The sequence below is a fragment of the Mus caroli genome, chromosome 8 (genome assembly GCF_900094665.2).
Source record: "Mus caroli chromosome 8, CAROLI_EIJ_v1.1, whole genome shotgun sequence".
NCBI classification, from domain to species: Eukaryota; Metazoa; Chordata; class Mammalia; order Rodentia; family Muridae; genus Mus; species Mus caroli.
This window is the reverse complement of record NC_034577.1, coordinates 18,188,563-18,206,404: the sequence shown is the minus strand read 5'-3', so window position 1 is coordinate 18,206,404 and position 17,842 is coordinate 18,188,563. Positions and strand designations below refer to the sequence as shown.

Genomic DNA, 17,842 nt, shown 5'->3' with positions numbered 1-17,842 from the left:
TGTTATAACTGATCAATAAGGGTCTGCCACAAAATATCTGGAAACTACTAGAAAGAAGTGAACGAAAATCTCCCATAATCTCAGGTCCTAGACAGAGGTCTGTTCACACAGCTGGCTGAGCAACAGTGTTGCCATTCCGGGCTGTTCACCTGCAGCTTCACAAGCTCATGCCATTGATGTCTCCCCAGTAATTTCACAGGGTGGCAAGCTAGTATATGGATGCGCTACAATATCTACAACTGGCTAGCGGTCTTACACCAGGGTGTGTTCTACTTACATTCTGTTACTGTGATAAACCTCTCTGGCCAAAACCAACTTAGGGAAAAGGGGGTTTATTTGGCTTATACTTGCATAGAGCACCAGAGTGAATTCGAGGCAGGAACTCACGGTCAGAAACTAAAGGAAGGAGCATAGTGGAGCCCTGCTTGAAGTTCACTTACATCATCCAGGGCCCCCTGCAAGAGGGTTGGTGATGCACATCCTGTGAGCTGGGTCCTCCTGTGTCCGTTAACAAATGAAGACAATAGTTCACAGACTCGCCCACAGGCTGATATCTTCCTCCACTAAAGCTTCTCCTCTCAGATGGCTCTAGGCTGTGTCATATCCACAGTTAAGGCTACCGAGGACTGGGAGCTTGAACAGTTTTTCAGAACATCATAAAAGACTTCAATGAGTGATATCACACACATACTTTCCCACTTCTCTGATGATTTTCTTAGGACAGAAACCCGGAAGCAAGTTAAAAGGTACATAAATCCTCAAAAGCCAGACTTTCGAGAAGACTGGCCCTGCTGTAGCTCTGAGACACTGAGCAATGTCTTTCTTAACCTTCAATGATTTTACAGCTTGCAAAGCTCCATCCTGTTTCCATCTTAATTAGCATCTTCATTATTGTTACTATTGGAGTTACCACTGGTAATAGTACATGATTGGAATTACCCTTGCTCTCCACCACACAGCACCCACTGTGAGGTAACCTCTGCCCCAACACACATCATTACTCCAAAAATAAATGGTTGCCAATAGAGTGCTTCAACCCATTTCCAAGCCCCTCCTTCCCCCACCAAGCCTCATCTGCCCCAGGGTAGCACCGAACTGACCACCAATGCAGTCACACATTTCCAAATGCTTTCAGGGATTCCTCTCGACTACACTCCATCTAGCTTCCCTGTAGAAAAACAGCCCTCTCTGCATTTTAGATGCTTTGATGCCACTCTGTGAGGAGATCTGCGCATCTCCCAACTCTCTCCAAACCACGATACATCTCTCTGCAACCGTTACACAGCAGCGTCTTCTCTAAACATGGAGAGAATTTGAAACAGCCTTGGCTAACCCCTCTTGCGATGACAAGGACCCTGAAGTTTTGACAGCTTCCGTGGGAAAATATCAGTGAAGTCAAATGAGGCCCAGACAGACAAGCTACTTTGAAAATGCAGCCCTTGTGAGGGGCTATTCTACAAGTACATCTATCCTTTCCAGAAGGAGGGAGAGTGACAACCCATGTATTCTCTTTACATGCAGATGGGAGCAACACATACCAGCCTTTGTGACTGTTGGATGCTGAGCACATCAGCATCCCGCCACTGTCATTCATTATCTCCTCCTCTTGGAGGCCTGAGGAAGCATTCCACAGCTACCTCAGTCCAAAGGTCAAAATACCTCGAAGGAGAAGAGACACAAAAGCCACACTTCTGGTAGAGTCACACACAGCCAGGCACTGATCACTAAACACAGGCCAGGAGTGGAGGCATGCCGCTACACCTAAGTCACACTTGCTCGTCCCTGTGTGCTGTACAAGATCCAATCCGCAGCAATTTGAACCATTCCAGTGCCAGCCTCTCGGGTCACTATGCATCTCACAGCCAATCATTTGCTTTCTGCAGCTCAAGTTAGGGAGATAGACAGGATTTTTCCAAGAAATCATTTGACCGCTATGAGAAATCTATTTTCTCCTGCACTAAGCATTGCGGGAATTTCGGTCACCTTTACCTTCTCTTGGTATTGCGGTCCCTGCGGCAGAAGGGCTTCCAGGTTCTCATTGTAAAGATGCTGTGCTATTTGGCAGTGTCATTCAGATCCCCTCTGGTACCCTTCTTCCAAAACCCACAACTGACACCAGCCCACTACCCTGTCCCATCCAGAGAGCTATCTGCCACCCTTAGTAGCTTGCCTTAGACCCTGAGTACTTAAGGCTAAGCCCTTCACATCTGACACTCCAGCCAATCTTAACCTCAAACCTCTAAGACCCAATCTAGGCACTTGAAAACAGGTAAAATTGGATTTAGGGGCTGGAGAGATGGCTTGGAAGTTAGGCGCATGTTGCACGTCTGACTTCCCAGAGCACTGCATGCACATAGTACACACACATGCCAAACAGCCATACACACAAAACTTAAATGAACCTAAAGGGAAATTTTAACTGGGTTTTGAAAAAGCCATATGGACTCTTTGAGTCAGGTATGTGGAGTTTTTAAGGGTTAAAATGAAGTCTCTGAGCTTTGTTATTTTGAGCTATAACTAGCTAAAAAAAAAAAAAAAAAGATACTTCTGAAATAAGATCTGGAGGTACGGGCAAGCCTTCTTCCTTGGTCAGTTATAAACTTTAAACTCATTGCCTCTGTCACTCTCTCAGTGACCTCAGTTGTGAGCTTCAAATGCAGCCTGTTCTATCCTTGGCAATCTAAGATGACACCACACACACACACACACAGCAGGCAGGCAGAGCCAGCCTCATGTCCATGCCCTGCTTCATACATGGCCACCCCTCTCCATGGTACTCATGGAACAACCCCACTGCTGGCACTCTTTCACAGATTCCCAGAGCTATCTCTCACCCCATAACAGCACAGGCCACCACAAAGTCCCAGGCCAGCTATTCAGCTGAGTACCTGACCTTAGGTAGCTCCACTTCAAACCCATCACCTTCCTCCCCCACATCCCTCCTTCTCTCTAAGGTGGCTCCACCCGTGTCTGAGGAGAGCTGGCCACACCTCTAGGCGGGTAACTTCATTCCTTTAAATGCATCTCTACAAAAGCTACCTCAGCAGTCAGCTCTGAGCCTCCGGGAATCTGTAAGAGTCCCTGAACATGCTCAGTTTGGCCTTATTAATTCTGTCATTACTCTTCAGAATTCGCAAGGCATCTGCCATAGTGAAAAGTTCAAGTGGTGGTAGTATATACACACGCACACACACACATATATATACTTGCACACATGCACACACACATGCACATATGTATGCACACCTTTTCATTTTAACTTCAGAGAACTAAAACAATCCTCTGCCGTTGTCTGCAGCCCTCCTTCACTGCGCTGAGAGCCTCTGTCTCTATGGCCTACCATGCCCAGGGCTTTTACCTCTTCCTGCAAGTCTTCATCCTATTTTCTGCAAATCTGGGAAAATAAAGCAACCAAAAGAGTCCCCATACAACACACCACCTACCACACCCATCAGAGAGTTCCTCCCACCTCCCCATCAGTGTGAAAGATCTGCCCTTGCTGGCCTCACACCACTGTAGGATCTGGCCCCAGGCCCCTACATCACTTGCATCTGCTTACCAAGGGCCTATTGGGTTTCCTATTTCCAAAGCAGACATGCAGACTTAGACCTCCACACAGTCCTGCCCTTACCATTACAGCTCTTTGCATCTCTTGAGGACACCACTCTATCTAGGAGTTGTTTATTTCCCTTGAATCCACTCCACCCAAAGTCCCCTCATCAGGGTAGCAGCAGACACCACTGAACCACTGCTTAGCTCTCGGCCCCACCTCTTGCAGCAGCAATGTCTGAAGCAGAGCATATCTGCTTCTTTAGAAAGAGTCACTACCTTGAGTTCCTAAGGCAGAGCCCTGCCCCCACCCCAACCTCACCCCTTTCTCATTGCTACTTCCTCTCCTTCCTGTTTCCAGGATAAATTCTCAATGTCTTATACCCAAGGTCAGGAAATTCTGCCCTATGGGTCAGGTGGATTTGCCGTGAAGTTCTGTTGTAACACAGCCTATCTTAATCATTTATAACTGTCCGCCAAGGCTGCCTTGTGCTACAAGAGTCAAGTTAAACAGTTGCAGGGAAGACAATACGGCCTGCAAAGCCTTAAGTATTTACTGTCTGGCACTTTAGGAAGTTTGCCAGCTACTCTTCCAGATCTATAAATACTGCCATTCTCAAAACTCCGTCTTTACCGCCTCTGTACCCACGCTCTCCTGAGTAAGCTAATCGGGAATGCGACCTTAAATGCCACTCATGACCCCGAAGTCCTTCTCTAGTCTAAACCTCTTCTTTGGACTCCAGACTCTCAACCCACCTTTGCAGTGGACATTTTGAGTGGATGTCTCATTCATACTAACACAAACTCCTTGCTCCCTGTCCTGGCAGCATGCCCAGTCCTTGCCTCCCCTCTGTCCACAGCCCAATCCTCATTTCCTGCCCTGCCCCCTCTACCCTCACTTTTCATCCTGCAACCCAAACCATCCTCACTTCCAGTCCTCACTTTCTGCCTCAACAAGGACCCCCTCATCCTTGCTTTCTGTTTTTCAACCAATCCCTATCCTCATTTCTGTCCTGCCCCCATGCCCATCATCCTCCATCCCAATCCTCACTTCCTGTCCTGCCTCCACTCCCACACCCTCCATTACATCCTCACTTCCTGTCCCGCCCCCACGCCCACCATCCTCCATCCCATCCTCACTTCCTGTCCTGCCCCCACGCCCATCATCACCGCTAACCACTCTACTTTGCACAGTCTTTACTCTTTACAACCTGTCCTTCCACTCATCCCCTCCCCCTGGCATCCCCTTCCCCATTTGCTCCTTATATAGACCTTCTCACTTCCGTGGAAACCCTTATACCTCTCATTGAGTATTCTCTTTCGCACCCAAAGTTCAGTTCATCGACCCATCCTGCCTGCTCTCTCTTCAAAGTATAACTAGATCTTGACCACTGCCAGTAAGCCCCCACCATCATTAGTCAGGATCCTGCTATCCTGGCTAGCCTCTGAGTACACATGGCCTGCTACAGCGTACTCTCCGGATGACAGTCAATGATGCTCTGATATCACAGATCATACACACAGCTCTCCTTGCAGCAATACAGAGTTTGAGAAGGCTGCGTCTGGCCTCTGGCCTTGCAGTTACTGCTGACATCCCAGTATCTTACTTAACCTTTGATGTCTTTCCTGACATGGACTTCCAGTCCTCAATATCCACGAGGACCAGGTCCCCTGTTCCAGGCCTCTGATAAGTGCTACTACAGAAACATTTCTTTGGGACACATCCTCCCCAAAGTCACACTCTACTCCCCTGGCTGGCTGTATTTTTCTCCATGCCAACACCAGCCCTCAATCGTATTTACCTGTGGTCTAGCCATCATCTTTCACCTAGAACCTAATCTCAAAAAGGCCAGAACTCAGGTCAGTCTCATCCATTACTATATTCTTGCTTCTTAGAGAATTCTGCCTGTTCTCAAGATTTGGGATGTGACATAGTGGATGCCTAAATGTGCAAAGCTCTTGTCTCACATTTTAAAAAGTAGAAGGACATGGAAGAGAAACTGTTTGCGCCGTGAAAAATAAAAATCGAAAAACAGAGCTGTATCCTAGGGCTCACATGTCCAAGCCAGCCATCTTCCTTGGTGACCTGCCCCAGGGATGTACTGAATCAAACCAGGATCTGGTGACAAAATGACTGTACAGCCAGAATCCTTCTGCAGAGCCTCCTGGAGATCTGTGTGGCCACGGGGAGAAGGGGCTTCTATGGGATGGACAGAAATGCAAAACCAGCCGTTTCGAATCCAAATGTTAGTCGGTTGGAATCCTGGCCAAAGGGCAGGAGAAAGAGCTAGCTGGGCCTCACGGGAACACAGGGTGGGCATTACACCAGCCATGTTCCATTAGTCAACTTCAGCTACAGCTCAAGCCTGTCTCCTCCCCCGTGAAATAAGGCACTCTCACCAAATTTCTACCAATATAAAGCCAAAGGGCCATCCTGGATCTCTGTCTGTCTTTCCCATATGTAGCTCATCACACCTAAAAGTTTGCAACCTACCATATTAAAAGGGGGTCACCCTCAGGACTTTCCTACAGCAGAGATCCCCACTCTTATCTAAACATGCCTCTAGGGTTTACTTGCTTACCCAGTTTTGAAGGGTTTTTTTTTTCTTACTGGCTAATAAATTTGAAAACCCTAAGTTCCCAACAGAAAGGGAGGATTCACTGAGTAGCAGCCATTCCAACCCTTCCTTCTGTCTCCCTGGACCACCACAGGGCAACTTCTTCTCAACAGGAACAAACTCAAGAACTTGGGAGAGGAAAATGGAAGCCATTCCCATCTCAGCCCATAGCTGCCTCAGTGTCTCCCTCCCTTCCCATCGTCCTTCATTGCCAGGGTGTCCACAGCTCCTGAAGTAGCTCCCTCCCTTTGTTCCCCTCAGTGCCACACTGCCACAGTGGACAAACCACACAGACTTTCTAAGAGAGCAAACCCTGTTAGGAAGGGAAGGAGACTTCACTTCAGTGCAGCTCACGACCCCCTTGGCAGTCAGAGATGTTCCTGATAACTCTGACTCCAGACACTTACTCCGTAGAGAAGGGCCCTCCCTGAAATCCTGCCACACTCCCACTGTCCAGATTAGTCACATCCTTCCAAATTCAACATTCATGACATTTTTGTCTCCTTGGGCCTTCTGAGACCACTATTTCCCTCACTGATAATTCACCTATGTTTGGCTTCACACTGCAGAATTCAGCGAAAGGTTCCCTGGCACCCAAAGTCATATATTCCGCTACTGGCTTCCCAAGTAGCCTTGAGGGCTACATGGGATCCTAATTCACACCCCTCCTTTACCAAGGACATACAGGTCCATGGGAAATTCTTGCTGCTGATAAGTCAGGTACGATGAGATGGCAGGATTTGGCTATCCTCACAATTCCATATCCATTCCCTACTGATCTCTTCCCCTGCAAAATGGGGAAAACACCTTGCCCACATCCGAAGCTTCCAAAGACAAAATGCAACATACATTTGGGTCCTTATTAAAATAAATAGAGCAGCAAATTATGTACACACACACAGCTCCTCAACCAGCCCTGCTTGCTGCAAGGCTGCCGACCTTCCCCCACCCCCAATTAAATCTACAAAAGCCCCAAGGTTATGCCCCTGAGAGCCACCACAGGCCCTGCTGTGAGACGGTACCCCAGAGTCCTCCTGTGGTCCGACACGCTTCATGAAGCCAGCCAGCTGTGTCTTCCACCCCAAGCAAGCTGACGTGGCTGCCCAGAGTTTATGCAAGAGGAAGCCACAGTGGGACATGTACAAATGAGACTCTCAGGCAGGAGACAGCCAGTGGGGGTCGCCTCTGGCTCATCACCCGCAGCCCCAGCTCAAAGTGAAATAGCTGTCAGGGCATTGATTTCAGGGCATTGATTTCGTCTTGACTAAAAAGAAGGGAAGGGTGTGGCTCGGCGCTGTCCCGTGGAAATCTGCCAGCCCTTCAAGAGCATACAGAGACCTCAGCAAATCTGCTATTGTTCAAAGACCACAGTGTGTAGAACAGAAGCCCTAGGCTTGTGCCTACCAATACCCCGTTCCTTTACCTTAATTGAGCCGCAAACCTCTCTGTGCCTTAATTCCTCCACTTGGGGTGCATGGAGACACATACTCAAAATTCTAAGACAGGTCTGATCACAGTGACAGCAGGGCCTGGGCTGCGATGACAAGGTATGCAGGAAGTCACAAGGCCTGGCCGCTCACAGTGACTGTCACCTGTGCAGAGGAAGAGGATGAGCTCTTACAGACAAGTGCATGCTGGATCTCAGGACTATGTTGGTTGATCGCCTTCCCGAATGTACTGAGGACACACGCCAGTCTTACACAGTTAGCATCGAGCCTGTAATGCTGTCACATGTACAGATACTGCTAGAATGTCCATGGTTGCAATGACTGCTTTAGAAGAGCTCTGTTTCTCTGCAGAAGAGGAAGCAGATAGAGTGTCAGAGCCAGGACAAGATGCAACAGGACTTGAACATGTGCACATGAACCCAGAGACTGTGGCAGCATGCACAGGGCCTGCACAGGTCTACACTGGATGGGGTCCCAGCACTGAGAGGGGAAGTAGTCACAAGCCCCCATCCCTAGCCCAGAAGCTATCTCCAATTGATAACTGTGTGCAAAAGAGAAATTCGTTTTCTCCAATGGAGTCTCCCTGAAGGAACAAACCAGTCTTAAGGGCAAACCCCATGCCCAGCAGTAGAGGGCCAACACAAAATGAACTCAATGGTATTTTTAGAGGTTCTTTGTTTCATAACCCTTTGGCTGGGATTTTTTTTTCAACTTTGCCTGTCTCTTGCTTATATATTATAGTTCCTAATTTTGTGTTTTAATGAACTTTCTGGGTATGTGAGTATGTGCATCTGCGCCTCTGTATGTGTTTCTTATGCTTCTCTTTGGCTCTTTTTTTCTGTTTGTTTGTTTGTTTGTTTGTTTGTTTGTTTGTTTGTTTGTTTTTGTCCCACTCCATTTTGTTTGTTTGATTATTTTTTTCAGATAACTGATGGCTTTCTAAATAATGAGGGGGGAGAGAGATTTGGGTGTGGAGGGTGAATGTAGGAGGGGGATGGTGGGGAGTCTGATCAGACTATACTGTATGAGAAAAGATTATTTTTAATATAAAAAAAGAAAGAATATTGTTCCTGACTTGGAAAATATTGTTTCTAACTTAGAAAATAACATTTTTTCCTGTAAGAAATTTAGAAAACTCAAAAAGGTAAAAAAATAAAATAAAAATAAATGTATCCATTTCCAAGTTATGATATTTCATTCCACTTTAACTGCGATTACACTCTATTTACTTTCCAGTCTTTACTTAATAGATATATTATTAGCACTTTCTGCATCCTTATATATTATTCAATGTAGTTTTAATAGCTTCTTTGATTTCCATTTTATAGATGACCCATATTAGATTTAATTAATCCCCGGCACAATGTTTTGTTATCATGAATAATGCTGAAAGAAATATCCCTGATTAGAACCACTGTGCGCATCTCTGTTTATTTCCTTAGGGTTAATTCCTTGGAGAAGGCCTGCTTACTGGTTTAAAGGGCATTTTTGAGACTTGTCTCATGTGTTCAAATTACCTTCCCAGAAGCGAAGCATATAAATGTCTATTGTTCTCTACAACACTCCCACCAACATCGGATAGGACATTTTTCATTTTGGCTAATATATTAGGTGGCTAACAATATCTTGGTTTTAATTATGAATACTAACTACAAGGCTTTTGCATAATCTACCCACTTATTTCTTTTCTAAATGTTTTGAAGTATCTGTCCCAAAGTTGTTGCAGAAAAATAGTTCAACACCTCCTTTTATGATCCCAAACCTGTGCTTTTAATGGTCCTTTCCATTAGCACATGAATTCTAATGCCCCACTTATATTCCCCCCCTCTCTCTGTGTCTCTCTTTCTCTCCCTCTCCCCTGAAATAATTCCCTTTTCAAAATTTTCATTTGAGTTGTATTTTATGTATATGGTGTTATGCCTGTGTATGTCTGCACAGTACCCACAGTCGCCAGAAGAGGGCACTGAATGCCCTGGAACCGGAGTTGCAGACATTTGTAAGCTGCCCTGTGGGTGGGTATTGGGAATCCAACACAGGATCTCTGGGAAAGCACAGCCTGTGCCCTTCACTGCTGAGCCATCTCTTATCCTATTTGCCATTTCCTCTTAACCTATTTCAGAAGCAATGGCTGGTCTCTCTTATCAGCTTGTCCTCATTGAGATCCAGAGGTCCCCCTGATCTGGCGAGAATCATGAAGTCAGTAGATGTCCCATTAGCAGGAGTAGCAGCTCTGTTGTGGGTCATACAAGTAAGTGGAAGTCAGATGTGGGTCCTAGGGATCAAACTCTGTTTCTCCAGCTGTACAAGTTTTCCCACAATCCTCAGGCAGTCCACAGGCCTTGCATAGCAGGCTGTTTTCCCAAGGAGCTCCGATCCATGCAGGCAGAACGCCCTCCCTTCCCTAACAATTTGCATGCTTCCTGGAACTCCCGTTGCAAGGGCAATGAAGACACCTGCAGATGTTACCTCAGCCCTGGGAGTTTTCCCAGACCTGTGCTGCAAGTGTCTTCAGTCAGCCATCTTGCTAGCCTCCCTGGTTGTCACTGTCTTCTTTCGGTCTCCCATTGCATTTCACCGGCCCCTGGCTGCACCTTCCCTTCCTAACCCCTGCCCCAAACTTCATCTTCTCCACTTGCCAGCTGCCTAGGCTGTCATTCCTAACTCTAAAGGAGAGCGTGTCATTTCTCGTCTGAAACTGGACTCTTCCTACCTGGCAAGGACCCAGAACCCTTCCTCCCACTCCCCCCACCCAAACCACACTTTATATATTCAGATTCAAGGGCACCCAAGCACTGAGGGCACGCTCTGCTATCCCATGCTTTTGAACTGGGCAAACATGGCTCACTTCCACCTACCCCTCTCTAACATATTTTTCCTACTCTTAGCCATCCCTTTCTTCCAGATATTTCCTATGAATCTCCTCCCCTCCCCTCCCCCCTAGTAAGGATGTGCTGAGCTCACATCCAAGACCCAGCTCTTCTCCACCTAACACACCCATCTCAAGTAGAGTCCACAGCATCAAAACTGTGGAGCTGGGCTGGAGAGATGCCTCAGTGGTTAAGAGCTCTGACTGCTCTTCCAGAGGTCCTACGTTCAATTCCCAGCAACCACATGGTGGCTCAAAACCATCTGTAACAGGCATCCCATGACCTCTTCTGGTGTGTTTGAAGACAGCAACAGTGTACCCACATACATGAAATAAATAAATCTTTAAAACAACAACAACAACTGAGAGGCAAAGTATAAATGCAGGTAAAGGTCGTCTTGAAGGACAAAGGCATGAAGAATGCTGAGGGGCGGGGGGAGGGTGGGCTGCATGACTCCTGGATTCCTCAGAGTTCTCTCCCAGGTGGTGGTTACTCCTCTCCCTCTACAAAGAGATTCTGATTCTTCCAACGCCCCCTTCTGTCCTCTCCAGCGCTCTCTGTTCTTGTACCCCATCTCACACACTGGGGCCTGACCATCCCAGTTTGGTACCTGCAAGGTACTTTCTTCCATCAGTTCCTTGAAATCTCCCACCTGAGCCATTTCGTGGGCAGACATTGTGCACTGCTGCCTGAGTCCCAGGGCTTACAGTGTGGTGCTCAGTTCTAGCTGACTCAAACACCATGAAGCAAAGACTGTCCCAGCCACTGCCACATTGTCACAACTGTGAGGCTCTTTCCAGACCCTACAGAGAGCCAGACTTTGGACCCTGGAAAAGCTCCTGTGGGCCAGACCTCTACCTTCCTCTAATGCTCTTCACATTGTTTGTTCTGATTGTTAAAGGTAATGGGTGCAGTATTTTATTTATGAGATGCCCTATGTCATGGGCCTTTTTATTCCATTATTTTAGTGAAGAATTGAATGAATGTCTATAATCTCTAACCATTGCAAGAATCAAATTCAGCATCTCTCACGATTTCTCCCTATCTCTTCTTGGTGTTCCCTTTCTCTATTTCCTCTTTCTTTTTGTTCTGAGTTCTGACAGAAAAGCTGCCTCGTGGCCTGGCAGTAGCCCATAGAGCCCCCCAGAGACAGCAAAGGCATCTCCCTGTCTGGAGATGGAGCAGTATACTATATAAACTACAGAAAATGTAATCAGAGACAGTGTGAGCAATAGGGGTTGTGGAAAAGGCACTTACTGTGGCCAGTGGGTGCTGTGGAATAAACACTAAAATATGTGCAATGGGTGCTGTAGAGAGCACACTGCCTGCAATGGCCATCAATGGACCATCAGTGAACACGCTGCCAGCAACGGGTATCAATGAACTATCAATGAAAATGCTCAGCTGCAGGTGTTGATCTTTGCCAGTCAGGTAAAGTGATATCAGGCACCCAATGAATCAAATGGCCTATTTAGTTGGGGAATTAAAAGGAAATGAGCTACAGAGAAAATGCTACTGATTCTGAAGATGGGGGACAGGGGGGATGCTTAATTCTGGTCTCTATTCTGGCACTGAGTTCCTGGATGGTGCCACCAAACGCTTTCTCCTCTCTGATATCATTTGCCAGGTCTGCAGGAAAAGATGAGGACTAATGGGAGATCTCCAAGCAATAGCCAGAATATTCTCATCAAGGTGCCAACCAGCTCAGGGCAGAGTGAGGGGATCTACCCAAGTCCCAGGTTCCCTGCCTTCCTCGATCGCCCCAGTCTCCACAACTTTAAGCCCCATTGCCAAGGGTGTAGTTGGAGGAAAATGATTGTGCATCCTTCCCCGGGAGAGAGATGGATCCTGAGGCTCAAGGATTCCTGCCCTTTACCAACTCCAGTTCTCCAGCTCCAACTCCAGCTAACATCTCCAGCTTATCCACTTCTTAAAGATTATCTCAGAGGCTCACAACCTTCCCTTTTATAAAAAAAAAAAAATCTTGCTGATGGAAAATTCTTCCTCATACCTAATCTAAGTCCATCTGCTGCAATTTCTGTCTATTTTCTCCCGTTCAATCCTTACTGGAGATGGAGAACAGCTGGTCGCCATCCTCCATATAACATCCCCTCCTAAAGCAGAATCAGCTATGACATCACCCCCTCAGCCTGTGTGTCTTCTGGCACACCATCCACTGTGCCTCCTGACCTGTCTTCCCAGATTCCAGCTCTAAAACTATGACCAGTCACCATGGCGGCATTGGAGGCTGCCGAGCTGTGGCCTCCACAGTGGGAGGCAGACTCGCTGGCCAGATCTAAAGGGAAGGTCACTGCAGAAAGACCTGGAAGAATGCAGTCCAATCTTTTTTACACGGGAGGAAAGTAAAAGCCAAAAGAGAGCAAATGAGTATGATGTCTAAGATCAAATCCCAGGGCTCAAGTGCCAGACCCATATTCATTCATTCATTCATTCATTCATTCAATATCCATTCATTCATTCGTTCATCTTGGAGGTGGTTGTGGGTAAGGTCTTTGTATATGCCTAAGCTTGCCTCAAATCCTAGCTCTTCCTCTCTCTACCTTCCAAAATGCTGGGATTATAGTCATGTGCCACAATTCCCAGCTAAAACCCCTAATCCTACCACCGCTTCCTAACTAGTCCCAGCAGTGTCTCAGCTGACTAGCAAAGGGCCACAATTGCTCAGTTTGCATCTCTCTAGTTCTGTCTTCCTCTTGCTGCTAGCAGATGCCTGAGCTACTACTACAAACATCTTAGGTTCTGCTAAGACGTACTCAAATAAGGGACACAAGTGTAGTTCCACGGCAGTGTGGTGCATTCTATGAATATGGGAGAAAGATGCCTCTGCAGGTTACACTGTTAACTTAGTGTAAGGGAGTAAACAAATCCTTTCAAACAACTGGTAGATTAGGGTGATAGGCGAACCAAAAATAGGGAGCGCAGCAGACAAACTATGCTGTCTGCCAACGTCTCCAAGGTCAGTCCATAGATGGACCATGCGGAGGCTGTGGAACCGGTGTAGAAGAGCGGTCCTCAGGACAGTGGGGCAGGGGTGGAATCACCTTTACCCAGAGGCATCTGCTCTGTCTGCCTCACCCAAATCAGCAGCACATGACCCACGAGTCCCACTGAGGCCTGAGACATAACTGAACTTGGTGAAAGGGGGCAGTCTCCCGTGGCTGACACCAGCCTTCCTGGGATCTCCTGTTAACTCTTTCGGAAATGAAGTGAACAGGGTGTCTGAGTAAATCTCTCCTAGGGTGTCCTGAAATGCTGGGGAGAACCAGAATGGAGGAAGGAGAGAGAAAGAAATACACGTGCTCATCAAATTGGATGAGATACCTGATCAGGTCCCCTGCAGAGGTGAAGGATGGAGATCTAAGCGTAGAAGAGTGAGTCACATGAACTAGTTACTCATAATTTTCCTAAATGAAACCTGAAGGACACTTGAGCCCAGAAAATACATTTCCGAGCCTACATTTCCAAACAGCCACTTTCCCCATTCTGAATAAACAGAGGGACACTGTGACTTAATCTTGACAACTTTCAGGGATGTTCCAGGCTGCTTCAAACCTACAGACACCCTGTCCCCGAGGACAGCTGAGATATGCAAACATCCACAAAGAGAAAGACAGCGTTTACCAAAACACCTAACCCAATATATGTGCTTATTTGATTTCCCTGAAACCACAAAATTAAATTTTAAAACTGAAAACAAAAACAAAACAAAACAAGACAGTTCTCTGATAAAAATTTTAATATGTTTTCAATCCTATTTCTGGGCACAATTTTCTTTAACAGAAAAAAAAATATCTGCACAAAAGGGTGAGATCAAAGCAGGTTGGCAAAGAGATTACTTGTTGACTTGTTTATCATGAGAAGGGATGCTGAGGTGAAGGCGGGGGGGGGGGGGGGGGGGGTGTGCGCTGACATCCAGAGTAGAGCAAGGGGAGTCACACTGAGCATGGAAAGAGCCCTCCACATCACAGTAGCTCAGTGACAGAAGTCCTGGCTGGCCAACTGAGGAGAGAGAAAACTGCTAGACGCATGGTGCCATCCAGGTTCCTAGCTGAAGCCATCGTGTTCAATTCGACAAAATGACAACTAACAAATTTAATTTCCTGAGCATCCGTCAGGCCCTTCCTACACAAGCAAGCGCTCGGCTCCGCAACGAGTTAATCAGCCACATTCCAGTGATTACCTACTCCAAAATGGATCGGAGCAGAGGTTCAGGGTCCTGGGGTTTGAGCCCATGAGGACCCAGGCAAAGCTACAATGAGAGTGGTTTGAGTTTTGTCAATTACTCTCCAGCTCCTATACTCTCTTTTTGTTAAGCTTAAGTTGTTATTTTAATGATCTCTGTTCCAAATGAGGAAATACAAGGAAGAAGAATGAGGAGGAGGAGAGAGAGAGAGAAAGCAGTGCTCCAGTGTGTCCCACTTGTACTTTTCAAAGCTCCCTCTGCTCCGTCCCCCACCCAGCCCTTCCCTCTGTGCATGAGTCACCACAGGGAGCTGTTTTAAAATGCCTGGCTTTAATGTTCTCTATCATGATAGGCAGCAACAGATCACAGATTGGCATAAAGTGAAAGGGGGCCCTGAGTTCTGCTCTTGGTTTCTGGCCCAAGACACCCCTCAGACTCAAAAGCTTACCTAGCATATTGCTGTGTGCATTTAAGAAAAGGAAAAGAAACTAACTGCAATCAGGTCACTATCTCAGTTCTAGATACTGACCCCATGGCCTCTGTGGAGTCGCATGCCTTACATCCTGGGGTGGGGGTGGGGGCAGGGAAGGCCTTTAAATCTGCCCCCAACAACCTAGAAAAGTGGAGCTGGAGCTCCACTCAGGGACCTTGGATAGCAGGAGTCATGCTATACAGAGCTCGGGGCATATCTTGCTGCTTCTAACTAACGTGTGTACATCCTAACCAACTGTAACCACAGACAGCTAGACAGACAGCTATTTCTCTAACCATTGGCAGTAGAACTTCCATAATCACAGCTCCCACCCAAAAACAGTTGTCTAAGGATGCGAAGGAGAACCTGTTGTGTGTGGTAGTGAAGAAAATAGGGCTCGTAAGCAGGAATGACTCATGGAGCAGAAGAATCAAAGGCTGTCACACCTCAGAGGCGGAGATGGGGGGGAGGGGATAAGTGTCACAGGGGTGCGCGAGGCACTGCTGAGAACCTCTTCCAGAACAATCTTATCAGAACTCCCACAACGGTTTAAGTCTGGGACAGAAATCGAACGGAGGAAATTCACCTGAACTCCGGGCATGCGCCAAATGCCAAGGACTTGTGATAACACCTGGAGACTGGAAACTCCAGAGGATGTCACAGGTAGGTCACACCACTGCATGCCTTATAGTGACAGGCACAAAACCAGGGAACTACCTGTGTGTTAAAGCAGGGAGTCCAAGGCCACATCCGTCACCTTCACCCCCACTGGGAACAGCCACTTCCTCAGTGGCCACTTACCTTGCACTGCCCTGTAGCAAAAGTTGACAGAGAGGTTTGACCTCAGTCTCCAGGGTGGAAAGTGTGTCTCGGTGCGAGTCCCTTGTAGTCCCAACAATGTGGAATGTTAAAGAACCAACCAAGAGCCACGGTGAGCATTTCTACTTGAAGATCAACTATCAGAAGCAGTGTGGACAGAGACTGCAGCACCATCTACCTGAACAGATGCACCTGAGCACCTAGACTGACTGGCATCCAGTGGCTTCCCCTCCCACCAGCCTCTCTTTCAGAGTGGCTGGGACCTCAGACCTGGGCCTCTCTTTGATGGGAGTGTAAAGCACCCCGGGATAAAATTCAGCTCCATCCCTGCTGTTTTTCGGGACACGACAAATCAAGAAAGTGTTCCAGGGTGTTCAGGAGCTGATCAAGGAAGTACTTTCTTTGTCAACAGCAAGGGTTTCTTTTTCACTAAGTTGGGTGATGCGCAGATAGATGCTCGCAGGGTCAAACAGGACAGGCTCCTACACCCTACGACATTGCTCTTTTCACCGGTGAAGACCGATGGAGATGGAGAGGGCAAAAGTAGCCCAGGAGAAGATGAGAAAAGTTTGAGGACGGGCAGGAATTGAAGGTCACAGTAGTTTGAGCAAGGCAGGTCAAGGTATAGCGGATAGGGCAGACCCGATGGCAGAAAATCCAATCAAACCAAGCTTGCTTCTGGAGCCAGCTCATGGATATGGTCACAGCATCATTCTGGCCCACGAAGCGGCCAATCCGGGGTCCAGCCTCATCACCCAGCAAACCTAAGTCTACACATAACCCTGCAGGTCCTCTAGCCCCAAAGCAGACCCATTTCCATGAACCTGAGCGCAGCTAATTAAGAGTAGTAAACAAGCCTTGCTCTTGACGGTGCAGAAGTTTTCCCAAATTGTAGGTTTGTTTTCCTCCCAACAAAAGACAGTGGGTCTCCGCCTTGGCCACCTTTCCTCCCCTTAAACTTTTCTCTTCTCTCTGCAATCCTCCACCTGTGCTAACTGCAAGCCCGAGCGAAAACAGAGCGGAAGCAGCCCCCTCTCCCGGGACACAGATAAAGGTACCTTCTCCGAGAAGCAGAGGGGCTGTCGTCCGGAGGCTCGCCGCCCGGCGGAGCGCAGGAGGACACTGCCTGGATGGAGCACGCTGAGGATGCTGCGTTCCTGTCTCTGCGACCAGACCTTTCAGCAGCTCGGACCAACTGTGCTAGCGATGCACTTAGCAATTATCTGCTGGCGCCGACGCCCCGCCTCCTGCTCTTGTGATTGGCTCTCCAGTCCCGGGCAGGACTGCATTGGTCTCGGCCAACCTCACTCATTGCTTTGGCTTCTACTATTATCTAAGCCATCAAAGGAAATAATTCCATGTTTCATTGACAACCTGTAAGGTTCTCCTCCCGCCAGGTGTCGGGGTGGGGGGTGGGAGGCAGAACTGGGAGTCCAGAGAAGGGAGGGGAGGACAGTCGAAAAAGGTGGGGGTGGGCGAGAAAGAGACGGGGTGGGAGGTGGGAGGAGAGAGAGAGAGAGGAAGAAAGAGAGAGAGAGAGAGAGAGAGAGAGAGAGAGAGAGAGAGAGAGAATATGAACTGAGGTTCTTAGTCCAGCATTTTAACTTCCACAAAACAAAGCCCATTGCAACAATTATCTGGCCTTATTTCCTCATTTCTCCCCCTTGTTGATAAATATTCCTGAGGCTTGTGGGAATCATAATGGGGGTTTCTGTTGGTGTCAGAAGGCTCCAGAAAGCAGAACAAGGTTCAGGGCTGAAGAAACAGAACGATGCTTTTACACCTTGGAGGTCATCTGAAGGTCATTTCAAATTGTTCAGGGGTCATATTATAAGCTTTGTCTTGTTCATGTGCCTAATCCTTTT

General features: G+C 47.5%; 1 protein-coding gene across 2 annotated transcripts in view; it reads right to left on the bottom strand.

The window, feature by feature from the left end:
- Nucleotides 1-17,170, bottom strand: part of Zmat4 (zinc finger matrin-type 4) — a 379,134-nt gene extending 361,964 nt beyond the window's left edge. Inside the window, exon 1 of one of the 2 annotated variants that reach the window (XM_021170888.2) lies at nucleotides 17,036-17,170. The gene's annotated coding sequence lies outside the window, so the exon portion shown is untranslated. Of the gene's footprint in view, nucleotides 1-15,959; nucleotides 16,534-17,035 lie in introns of those variants that run through there. The other variant, XM_029480293.1, reaches the window with a different exon arrangement.
- Nucleotides 17,171-17,842: the final 672 nt, after the last annotated feature.